The following is a 12,380-nucleotide window of genomic DNA, read 5'->3' on the forward strand; positions in this document are numbered from 1 at the left end:
TTGATAGAGAGGGATGGTAGAGATCAGCACCTGGAGGACAAGGAGGACTAGAAAGAGTAAGATCATAGTTTAAAGCAGAAGAAACGAGCTTTGTCTAATAGGTGTCTGGACTCATCCTCAGATCCTTCAGGAGGTGTTCACAGCAAAACTGATAGTGCCCACATCTAACAGAAAGAACTGAGGTTGTTTGAGCAGCTGACTAAGACACTTCCACTTTGGTTGCACAGAGAACGCAGGGTTAACTAAATAAGCCTGAATCATCCTGCTTTGTACAGGCCTCTGATGTCTGTGTTTGGGTACCTCCCCACATCAACTATGACAGTTAGTGTTGTGTTGTCACTTTAAATCCTGACAGCAAATAATAAATAATCTCACACAAACTAATAAAACAAATCAGATTTTAAATATTTTAATATGATTTAACATGAATCTCATCTTGAAGACAGAATAAGGTCATTTGAAACGTTCATATTTATAAACATCTTAACTAAACAATTCCATAAAATCAGATTTTTAAGCTCTACAAATAATTTACAGAAATAATAAAACGTTTCTCAGCAGATGTTTCTGTCAAGGTTTGAACTGGAAAATGCTTCTGTGGCTGCTTTGCTTCAACTTTGTTTGTTCCCACATCAGCTTCTTTTAGAAATCACTGGAGGACACTGCAGAGTTTTCTGTGGTGTGGAAAGAGGGAAGGTGACATGAAAAGAAGAGAAGAAGGAGCAACATTAGAAAAGTCCAGAGTCTTTGTTAATTCATTTATAATCTGAATACTTCAGTTGGAAAGTTAATGTAGGTTTTTCTAGACTTTGTGCCCACAGTTTTATTTATAGTTTGTTTCTGACCTCGTTTATTTTCTTTTTCATCCACTTTGCGTCTGGTTTGAGAAAAAATGTCTTTCCTCCTCTTGTTTTAACCCTGGAATAAGAAAAGAAAATAGTATAAAGAGAGGGAGAGAGAAAGGCAAATCAAAGGCTCACTCCTCGTATGTAGATGTAAAAATGCTAATATTTGGATACAGCCCTGCATTTTATTTACATTCAAAGGAAGTTCTGCTTACAGGTAGCCAGGTGCACAGCCCTGTTGGTCTTGTTTAAAGCAGCTGATGATGTTTTTTGTCCAGTTAGGTGCAACATGGCTGTTTTTCCTAGTTTTAGAGTACTCAGCAGCATGATAGCAGGAACTCTCCACGTGGCCAGCCCCTGCAACACACCATCACACACACTGTCATTGGGATAAAATGAACTGTGTTCACAGATGATTTATAAAGCTTCATTAATTTGTTTTACTAGTTATTATGTATAATAGGAAATTCAGTTGTGTAAAAACATATAAGTGGTTGTAATCAATCATGAAAATCTTCAAGTTGTGCTTTAAATTTGTCCAGAGTTTCTCCAAGTAGCTAAAAAAAATCCCGAATGCAGTCAGCTGCAATGTGTCAACAAACACCTGCTCTCTTACAATCTACAGTAGTTTCAGTTCCTAATGACAGTTGTTGAGTTGCATTAAGGTCAGATAGATTCATAACCACTTTGATGAACAGATTTTTAGCTGATGATACTGAACTGTCACAACAGAGGAAACTCCAGAAATACACAAAAACTCTACCTTCTGATACGATGATGAGCATCACCACACCGAGGGAGAGCAGAAGGATCAGGCGGCTGGTGGAGAGACTCGAACACATCTTCAGACGCTGAAAGCACCAAATCTGAGTCTGGATCTGAGGTTTGTTTGTTACCAGTTGATGAACTGGTCAAAGTGTGTGAGTGAGTCATCTTATATACTGAAGCTTGTCACTGAATTAGGGGCTGTTTGGTGATGTAGTTACACACAATGGAAACACGACAACCACAGACTGGTGTGGTTGGTAGCTTTCTTCCTCCAGTGCTGAGGGTTGTTGTTTATTTTGTTCCAAGCTAATATTTTCTGTAATGGGTTGAAGCCTGATAATATGCACTATAAACCCAAATATGAATAGTCATCCAACAAGCAGTGACATTTTATAGCAGTAGCAGCAATATTAGCAGTTGTAGCCGAGTTAAGCTGCTGTGAAGCAAGCTCTGGTCTGCATGATTCATGATTATTGCAATACCAAGCAGCACTAAAAGTAAGAATTAAAAGATTTATTTATTTAGTGAAACTGGTGTAGAGGAAAGTTCTGCACCCTAAAGGGAATTTTACACCCTTTCATCAACTGTATGTCAAATAAGTCCAAGTCCAGCGGCTGGATGATGTATTTAAATGTTTAGTAATATTTTTAAATGCATGATTCTTAAGTTGCCAGCTGACCTTTGACCTAACCACGTCTATGAAACGTTGCCTGCAGCTTACTTGTTTTCTCCTCTGAGCAGAAGTCCTGTTTTGTTTTCCCTGAGTTGCAGTGATCTGAAATAGGATCTGTGGAGGAGCTTTCTGACCCGCTCCTGTTAGCGTTTGAGCTCAGATCTTCACTAACTCATAAATTAAGATGATTAGTTCACTGTAAGTAAAATCACTTAAACTGACCTTCATGAGCCCTGTGTTTGAGTCCAGCCTGCACATTAATTATGAAAATTAGCATCTATGCAATAAATTTAATCATCTCTTTTTCCAGCACAACACATTCATTTTTCATTCATATTTTTAATCCCTCATGTAAATATTGACACTTAACCATGTGATATACTGTTCAAGCATTTTAATTCAGCTGGTTAATATAATATATATATATATTTAAATATATATATGTATCTATAGAGAGAGAGAGATGTTCCCTTGGTCTGTGGAAGGGCTTTCCACAGACCGAGCACAGGGACTCTCTGTGACGTGATCAGTTTCGTTCATGTTAACCTGCGGGTGTTGATTTTATTAGTGGTTTGCACCTCCTACATGTAACTTTATGGGGGTTTCCTTTCAACAGCCATCTGCAATTAATGGGTGACCCAGTTCTGTGGTCAAGTCTGAAAGTACTTTCCTCTATGACTTTTGTTTTTAACAGCTTTTAATGAGTGGCCACCACAAAAACCACCTCTATTCTTTGTAATTTTCAACAAATATACACCATAATTTACATGCTTACAATTACGTTTTTTTTCAGTAATCTTTAATACTCCACTGATCATGTACAAAATACATGATGATCCATTTCCAAACTTTATTAATAGGTCGTTTGAACTCAGGGGAAAATGTATGTTTAAAAAGCAGGTGGAAGGGTCATAAAGAGAGGAAGATAGAGGCCATGACCATGATGTCATCCGCTGGTTTTGACTTTCATTATCAAATGTCATTACAGCGTAGGGCTGTGCGATATGACTAAAACCTCATGTCTCGATATAAGACAGTTATCATCCCGACAACGATATATATCACAATTTTCTTTTACATTTTCTGTAAATTCTGTGAATCTCAGGCAACTCGATTTGCATGAAGTTTTATTTTGCGACACCACGAAACGAACGATAGTGTAAAATGAAATGATAGACGTTTTCATATTGTCATCCAATATATATCGTTATATCGAACAGCCCTAAGCCATCGCGGTGTTTCGATGGGTGAAGTCGTTAACCAGTAAGCATATTGTGGTGTCACGGTTCTGGGTCATTTTGATCAGGCATTTTCTGTTTCTTGTATTTTGGTGTTTTTTCTGATTCTTTAGTTTTCCTGTTTTGAATATTATAATCCTAAGTTTCAGTTTTATTCTGGTTAAGAGTTTTGTTCTTAGGTTTACTTTACTGTCTAGTCTGTGCCTGTCATATTTCCTGTTTTACTTTGAAGGTCCGTGTCTCATGTTAGTGTGTCGAGTGTTACTCTCCCCTGTGTTGTCATCATGGTTCATTGGAGTCAGCTGTGTCCTCATGTGTCTGCACTTCTCCTGATCACCTCATGTGTGTATTTAAGTCCTCAGTCTCCTCGTGTTCAGCGTCGCTACGTCTGTGGTCCCTCCCACATGTCAAGTTCCTTTCAGGATTTTGCGCTGTTCATGTTTGTAGTTCATGTACCAGCACAAAGTTTAGTTCATAGTCGTCACAGTTATTTTCCTATAGTCAGTTCTCATAGTCACTTCTAGTATTTGCCAGTTTAGGTTTTAGTTTAGCCCTCGTCACCATTCTTGTAGTGTTTTTATTTTTGCACTCTTGTAATCGCTCCAAATAAAGGCTCGTCTTCAGTCTGTCACCCTGAAGCGTCTCCTCACCTGTGCCTGCTCCTGGGTCCACACACACCTTCACTCGTTCTGCACTGAAGACTGTGACACGTGGATAATGGTCCTTTCTGACTCTGAGCATTTACACAGTTTACAAAAATGGATTTTTGTTCTATCAGTATAAAGAGAATAATTCTAGACTGTGCTGCCTCACTAATAAGTCTCAGATCCACTGTCCTGGACTACAGTTGGTGTCAGTCTGCAGCTGCATGAGCACAGTGGTTAGAGTGGCCCTAGGTCAAGATGATGGAGTTTGAGTCCGTTCAAAGAGACGAGAGATTTGAGGCAGCTGAAGGACAAAACTACAGCAAGATTAATTAGCAGGGAGGTAATTACAGTAATTACGTTTTCTATTTCATCTTTCAGTGATTCAAAATTCTGAATCACGCCTGTTTGTTATCCTAAAAGCAGAGACACAATACATGGCCTAAAATATTAGGACATGGTATTTATCTTATCCTGAGATATTAAGTTTCCCCCCTTGTTGTTATCAAATAACAGCTAAGAGTCATTCACCACCTCTATGGTTTCAGATGATGTGGTGATACATTATCTGTGAAGACATAATTCCACTGCAAAGGCCACAAAGAGAGGGAGTCACCATTACACATGGAAAATCTTTGACTTCCCTTTAAATCGCAGCTTGCTCACAGGAAATCGTGCTGCCTGCACTCATAATATATTTTTTGTTGAATGTAACGTCTGATTGTCTTTATTTCCTGGGTGATGACCTTATGACAGCAGGTCAAACCCAAACTATGAGTGAAGGAACAGGCTGCACAGCTGGTCACAAAGAGAGAAAAGAAGAGGTCAGCAATGAGATTACTCATCATGATTAGCTCCTCTGTTAGTCAGCAACATTATAAAAATGGAAGGAACTCAGAGAACATTAGTCATACTTCCAATAACCATTACTAGTAAATATTTGAGATTCCTGGTGGTTTCCTATTATGTTGTTTTAATGCAGAAGTTTATTTCAAACCTGCCATAAATATGCTGTAGTTATAAAACCACATGTATAAACTACACAGAACACAACTCAAGATCATTTAAAATGAGATGTGAACAAAAATGATTATATTATCATGAATGTATTGAAGAAAATGTAAAGACGTACAAATATGCTTTAAAGAAAATCTAAAACCTCAGTTCTGGTATCTGCACCCATCTGCGCCCTATTAGCAGTGACTCATGGCTAACAGGGAGGAGATGTGGGAGTCGCACAGGTCAAAGGGACTTGTTGGTTATGCAAACAGCAGAAAACATCTGACAAAGGAGGTGAAAGAGTAGAAACTCTGGACAAAACTGGGACAGTTAGGATGCCATTCTCAGTAGTAATCCTGGTGTGTGCCTCCATCTTTGACTATTTTCAAGTCTTTGTAAAAGCACTTTGCTTTTTGAGTTTCTCTATAAAACATCCTTGAATATTAACTTTTTAAAAGTATATTTTCAAGAAAATCAGGCCTTCAGCTACAATTTGTGAGACGACACTAAACCGCATACAGTCGAAAGACTGCGATGATTCCTCAAAAGTAGCTGTCTGTCAACTATAAGACATCTATAAGGCATCTAAGAGGACAGAATCACAGCTTCTAAAAACCAGTTTTAGCCTCAAAATGCACAAAATCATTATTCAGAGAGAGCAAACCAGACAGAAAGGACTTAAATCAAAGTGAAGTCAGTCTGGTGAACAGAGAGCTTCTAAACACTGTGGCTCAGCTGGATCTATAAACAATAATAGGAGGAGGACTCTTTAAAGATCGATAGCTTCAGTTATTTAAGCTGATCACACTTTTCACTCTGTGCCTGTGACTCAAACAAATAGGTTTGACATCACATTATTCTTTCACATTGACACCACTTTAAAACAAGGTTTCCATCATGTCTGTTAACGTCCTTGTAAGATGGACTTCCACACACACAATGTTTGTGCTCTTGGATATCAGTTTTTGTAATTACACGCACATATAACGACCCACAGTCTGTTCGGCACTGGTCTCAGCTCTCCGTTCTCATGCCGGTCTCTCGCTTCACTATAAAGGTAAAAGAGATTGTCATCAGTTCAAACGCCACCAGCTGTGGCCCCACCTGCCTCTCCAGCACCGCCCCCTTGAGCTCACTGCACCACCTCTCCCTTGCAGCTGAGCCAGGGACCACACCTCCGCAATAGACCTGTTAAATCTTGTCTCATGCCTCGTCTTCACCTCCTCTGCTGTCATCTGTAGTGGGAGGGATGAAGACGTGAGGTATAGAGTTAATTATGTGCAATCTAATGAATGACAAAGACGCATGTTTCTTGGCAGACTTGGGAACGCCTCAGTGTTTCCCTAAAGGAGCTGGAGGAGGAGGCTGAGGAGAGGACCGTATGAGTGTCTGTGCTCAGTCTGCTGCTCCTGCAACCCAACATTAATGAAAGTATGAATAAAATATGTATTTGTGAATAACTTTTCAAGTGATTTCTGAATGTTCACTTTTACTTCTGCCATATCGGTTAAATGCTGCCTCCTGGTGTCCTGTGATCATGACGTCATCATGAAATAATCACAACAATAAGTATTTTGTTGTCAGTTATAACACCTACAGCAAATGGTAATTAATCACACAGACCATTAAAAAATCTGATCTCAGAAGCTTTTATTGATTTATCTTTGTTCTCAGCTTGAAGACAGAATAACATTCATATTTAATGACACTTGTAGTATATTTGCTAATTCTCACCAATCACTAACTGGCGTATCTTTACTCATTTCTCTGGATTACCATGAATTCTGAATGAATTTAAACGTGTTATATAGTAAAATTGCTTTGTATTGTACACACACATATATATATATATATATATATATATATATATATATGTGTGTGTGTGTGTGTGTGTGTGTGTGTGTGTGTGTGTGAACAGAAGACTGTTAAGGTGCTATGAATAATTTGCAAAAAGTAATTTACATTTCTTAACAAATATTTCTGTCAAAGTGTGAACTAATAAATGAGCAGAAATGTTTCCAGCAGCTGCTTTACTTTAACTTTATTTCATCGTTTTCATCATCTTTACTTAGATTAAATCTATGAAAATCACTGTGTGAATTAAGAAACCTACAAGACGTAAGATGACAGTGGGAGGACTCATTATGTGTGCCTATGCCAAGAGGCACACATATTACTATTCCTCGGATTTATTATTATTATTATTATTATTATTATTATTATTATGTGTGCCTATGCCAAGAGGCACACATATTACTATTCGTCGGATTTATTATTATTATGTGTGCCTATGACAAGAGGCACACATATTACTATTCCTCGGATTTATTATTATTATGTGTGCCTATGACAAGAGGCACACATATTACTATTCGTCGGATTTATTATTATTATGTGTGCCTATGACAAGAGGCACACATATTACTATTCGTCGGATTTATTATTATTATTATGTGTGCCTATGCCAAGAGGCACACATATTACTATTCCTCGGATTTATTATTATGTGTGCCTATGCCAAGAGGCACACATATTACTATTCCTCGGATTTATTATTATGTGTGCCTATGACAAGAGGCACACATATTACTATTCGTCGGATTTATTATTATGTGTGCCTATGGAAAGAGGCACACATATTACTATTCGTCGGATTTATTATTCTTATTATTATTATGTGTGCCTATGCAAGAGGCACACATATTACTATTCGTCGGATTTATTGTGTGGATGCCCTGAAAGGGCTTCCACACTATTGAGTTCCTGTTTCTCTTTATTCTTTATTGTGTGGATGCCCTAAAAGGGCTTCCACACAATTGTTTTCCTGTTTCTCTTTATTCTTTATTATTCTTGGGGTTTCCGTACGTTTTTTGCCGCTTAACTACTGCCTCAGTTTTCAGCCGATTTTCTCAGTTCAAACTTTAAAAAATTCTGCTCTTTCTGCTAATGTGTGCTATGACTTTTGGTGCTCATAACTTCTATACTTTTTGAGATATTGAATTTTTTTTGCAATATTTTTTGCCCATTTTTGCACATTATCAGTGGGGTCACTAGTTTTCCTTGCCCGGTTGAGCCGTGTTTTAGCTCAGTGAGATGAGCAGCCGTTCTCAGACTGGGAGGCCCGGGTTCAAATCCCGCTTATGGCAACATTTCTTTCAGTTAACAGTTAAACTTTTTTAACTCAATTTCAGCTTTTTCACCCCTTTTCAGCAAAATTCTCAGTTTTTTCACCACTTTTCAGCACAAATCCCAGCTTTTTCAGCTGTTTTCAGCAAAAAAACCTCTTTTCAGCAGAATTTTGAAAAGAGTTCTGCAGAACTCTTTTCAGCAGAAATTCTGCTGATTGAACTCTTTTCAGCAGAAATTTCAGAATTTTCACCTCTTATCAGCACAAATCTCAGCTGTTTTCAGAAAAAAACTCTTTTGAGCAGAAATTCTGCTGATTCATCTCTTTTCAGCGCAACTTTCTGCTTCTTTACCTCTTTTTAGCAGAAATTCTGCTGATTCACCTCTTCTGCAAAGTTTTCAGCCCTTTCACCTCTTATCAGCACAAATCTCAGCTGTTTTCAGAAAAAAACTCTTTTGAGCATAAATTCTGCTGATTCATCTCTTTTCAGCGCAAGTTATTGCTTCTTTACCTCTTTTCTGCAGAAATTCTGCTGATTCACCTCTTTTCTGCAAAATTTTCAGCCTTTTCACTTCTTCTCAGCACAATTCTCAGCAGCTTCTGCTCATTTAGCAAAATTGCCCCTTTCTCCATCTCTTGTTTTTGTGAGAATGAGTTTGGTTCAGTGAGATGAGCAGCTGCCTTGAGACCAGAACGGCCAGGTTCAAATCCCGGTCATGGCAAAACCTGTTTTCAGTTTTCTCTTTTGTTCTTTTGTTCTACCTCTTTTCTGCAGATATTCTGCTGATTTATCTCTTTTCTGCAAACTTTTCAGCCTTTTTGCCTCTTCTCAGCACAAAAAATGAGCAGCTTCTGCTCATTTTAGCAGAATTGTCAGTCTCTCCTCCTCTTTTTTGAGAGAATGAGTTTAGCTCAGTGAGATGAGTAGCTGCCTTGAGTCCAGGAGGGCCAGGTTCGAATCCTGCTCAGCGCAAAACTGTTTTTTTCACCACCATACAACTTTTTGCAACTTTTCAGCTTTTTCAGCTTTTCAGCAGACAGCTTCAGCGTTAAGGCATCCACACAGCATTTTCGCAGGAAATGCAAACTTTTTCTAGTTGTGTGGATGCCCTCAAAGGGCTTCCACACTATTGAGTTCCTGTTTCTCTTTATTCTTTATTATTCTTAGGACTTCCGTACGTTTTTTGCCGTCTATCTACTGCCTCAGTTTTCAGCCGATTTTCTCCGTTCAAACTCTATACTGTTCTGCTCTTTCTGCTAATGTGTGCTATGACTTTTGGTGTTTATTACTCTTATACTTTTTAAAATATTACACTTTTTTCCTTTAATTTGTCCCATTGAAATGAATGGAAAACTTCCACAATTCTGCTAAAACTTGCTTGTTTTTGAAACTTAACTACTTTGTCATACTTTCACCTAGAAACTCCATTCAAACTTTAAAATGTTCTCAGACTATTGGGCTATTCCTGAATGATTCAGCTTTTTCAGATCTTCTACCATTTTAATTTTATACCTCTTTAAGTTTTCAGTTGCAAAATTGTGATTTTTCAGAAAATACATGCGTTGTTATGGTTGCTATGCAATTAACTCAGAGTGTGCACTCGTCCTTTCTGAATTTTCTCTTCATGTCTGAACAACTTCTTGCTACTCGCTCAATTTCCACTCAACCCCCACAAATTATACATCAAAACGTAGGTATTTTTGCTGGCTTTCAGAAAATGTCACTATCATTGTTGTGGGACTTATAGATTTTTTGCAAATCTCCTCAGAGTAACATAAAGTCTCAAAACTCTCCATAGAAACTCAATGGAGAGTTTCTTCAAAATCAGCGCTGGAATTCTCTAATGAGAGGCATTTTCAAATCGTCATATCTCCTTAACGAAACAAAGTTGAGACATGACGCTTGTGCCAATATATCTTCAGACATCCCTGATGCTCACAATTCAAGAATTTTTTCCTCACCTATTACCGTTTGGCCATGAATTACACTTGTTTGAGGGTAGGAAATTTTTCCCTCGCCCAGATTTCTTCAGATTTCAAACTCTGGAAATGAGGCACTTTTTTCTCTCGTCATATCTTTTTGATTGATTTCAACAGAGACCTGAAAATTTCCATGACTGTTCACCAAAGCCTGCTGTTTCTTACGGTGAAAGAATGATTTTGATGCTCCATATAGATTTAGAGTTACAAAACGTTGTTTGAGGACAAGTCAAGGCAGTTTTGCTTCGCCTCTACTCAGTTACAGTGTATTACAAGTCATATATCTTCAATAATTTATATTTTATCTCTGAATTATGAAGGCCTGAAGTTTTCCCCATCTCTTCTGAACAAATCGGTGTCAGAATGAGCGTTCTAGCCCCTACGGTTAGGAAATTATGGCCATTTGTTCGAGGGGAATCCTGAATGTGAGAAATACACTGCAGAAAACTTATACCTCTCTCTGTGTCTGTGTGTGTAAGTGCTGATTACAGCAGGTGCAGCCAATTTAGCTGACCTAGATATACCAAGCCCAGACTCTTAACAGCCCCTGTACACTTTGATCTATGTGTATGTGTTTGTGTATATCAATATTTCTCCCATGTTAAAGTATTACTCCTCCATAATAGTATTTGTGCTAAATCAAAGTACTTCTACTACATCTTAGTACTTCTGCTCAATCATAGTATTTCTGCTAAATCATAGTATTTTTGAAAAATCATGGTATTTGTGCCAAATCATGGTTTGGGGGCAGAACCATAATATTAATTTTATGTTATGAGATTACTACTAAGTGCAGGAATGTCTGTTATGTTATAGTTTATGTGCTGAATATAGTATATCTGCCAAATCATAGTATTTATCCCAAATCATAGTATTTATGCAAAATTACAGTATTTCTGCTAAAAAGCAGAAATAGTACCTTTTAGCAGAAATTTCTGTGAAAAGATATTATTTATGTTAAAACATAGTATTTCTGCTAAATCATAGTATTTCTGCCAAATCATAGTATTTGTACTTATTCATAGTACTTGTGCCAAATCATAGTATTTGTACCCAATCATAGTATTTCTGCAATATGATCGTATTTGTGCCAAATCATGGTATTTTTTTGCCAAATCATGGTTTTGGGGCAAATCATGTTATTTGTGTCCAGTTAAAATTTCTGTTATATTATAGTGTTACTACTAAGTCGTAGAATTTCTGTTATGTTATAGTATATCTGCTGATTATAGTATATGTGCCAAATCATAGTATTTATAGCAAATCATAGTATTACTGCCCAAACATAGTATTTCTGCCAAATCATAGTATTCCAAATCATAGTATTACTGCAATTCCATAGTATTTGAGCGAAATCGTAGTATTTGTGCAAAAACATACTATGTCTGCAAAATCACATTATATCTGCTATGTTATAGTATTACTACTAAGGCATAGTATTTCTACCAAATCATAGTATTCCTTCAAAATCATAGTATCACTGCAATTTCATAGTATTTGAGCGAAACTGTAGTATTTGTTCTAAATCATGGTACTTGTGCCAAATCATAGTATTTTTTGCAAATCATATTATTTGAACCAAAACATTGTATTTGTACGAAGTCATAGTATTTCTTCTAAATCATAGTATTTCACCCAAATCTCAGTAGTTGTGCTAAAACCCAGTATTATTGCCAAATCGTAGTATTTGTACTGAAACATAGTATTTGTGCCAATAAGAGTATTTGTACTAAATCATAGTACTTGTGCCAAATCATAGTATTTCTGCCATATTGTGCTAGTTGTGCAAAAACATAGACTGTCTGCAAAATCATAGTATATCTGTTATGTTATAGTATTACTACTAAGTCACAGTATTTCTGCCAATTCGTAGCATTTGTACTAAATCATACTACTCGTGCCAAATCATAGTATTCAAATCAAAATATAGTATTTGTACCAAAGCATTGTATTTGTACGAAGTACAGTATTTCTGCCAAATCATAGAATTAATGCAATTTCATAGTATTTTGAGGAATCCCTTTTGTTATAGTATTACTTCTAAGTCATAGTATTTCTGCTTTGTCATAGTATTTGTACTGAAACATAGTATTTCTGCCAAATCAT

Source organism: Oreochromis niloticus, unplaced genomic scaffold, assembly GCF_001858045.2.
Source record: "Oreochromis niloticus isolate F11D_XX unplaced genomic scaffold, O_niloticus_UMD_NMBU tig00001508_pilon, whole genome shotgun sequence".
NCBI lineage: Eukaryota > Metazoa > Chordata > Actinopteri > Cichliformes > Cichlidae > Oreochromis > Oreochromis niloticus.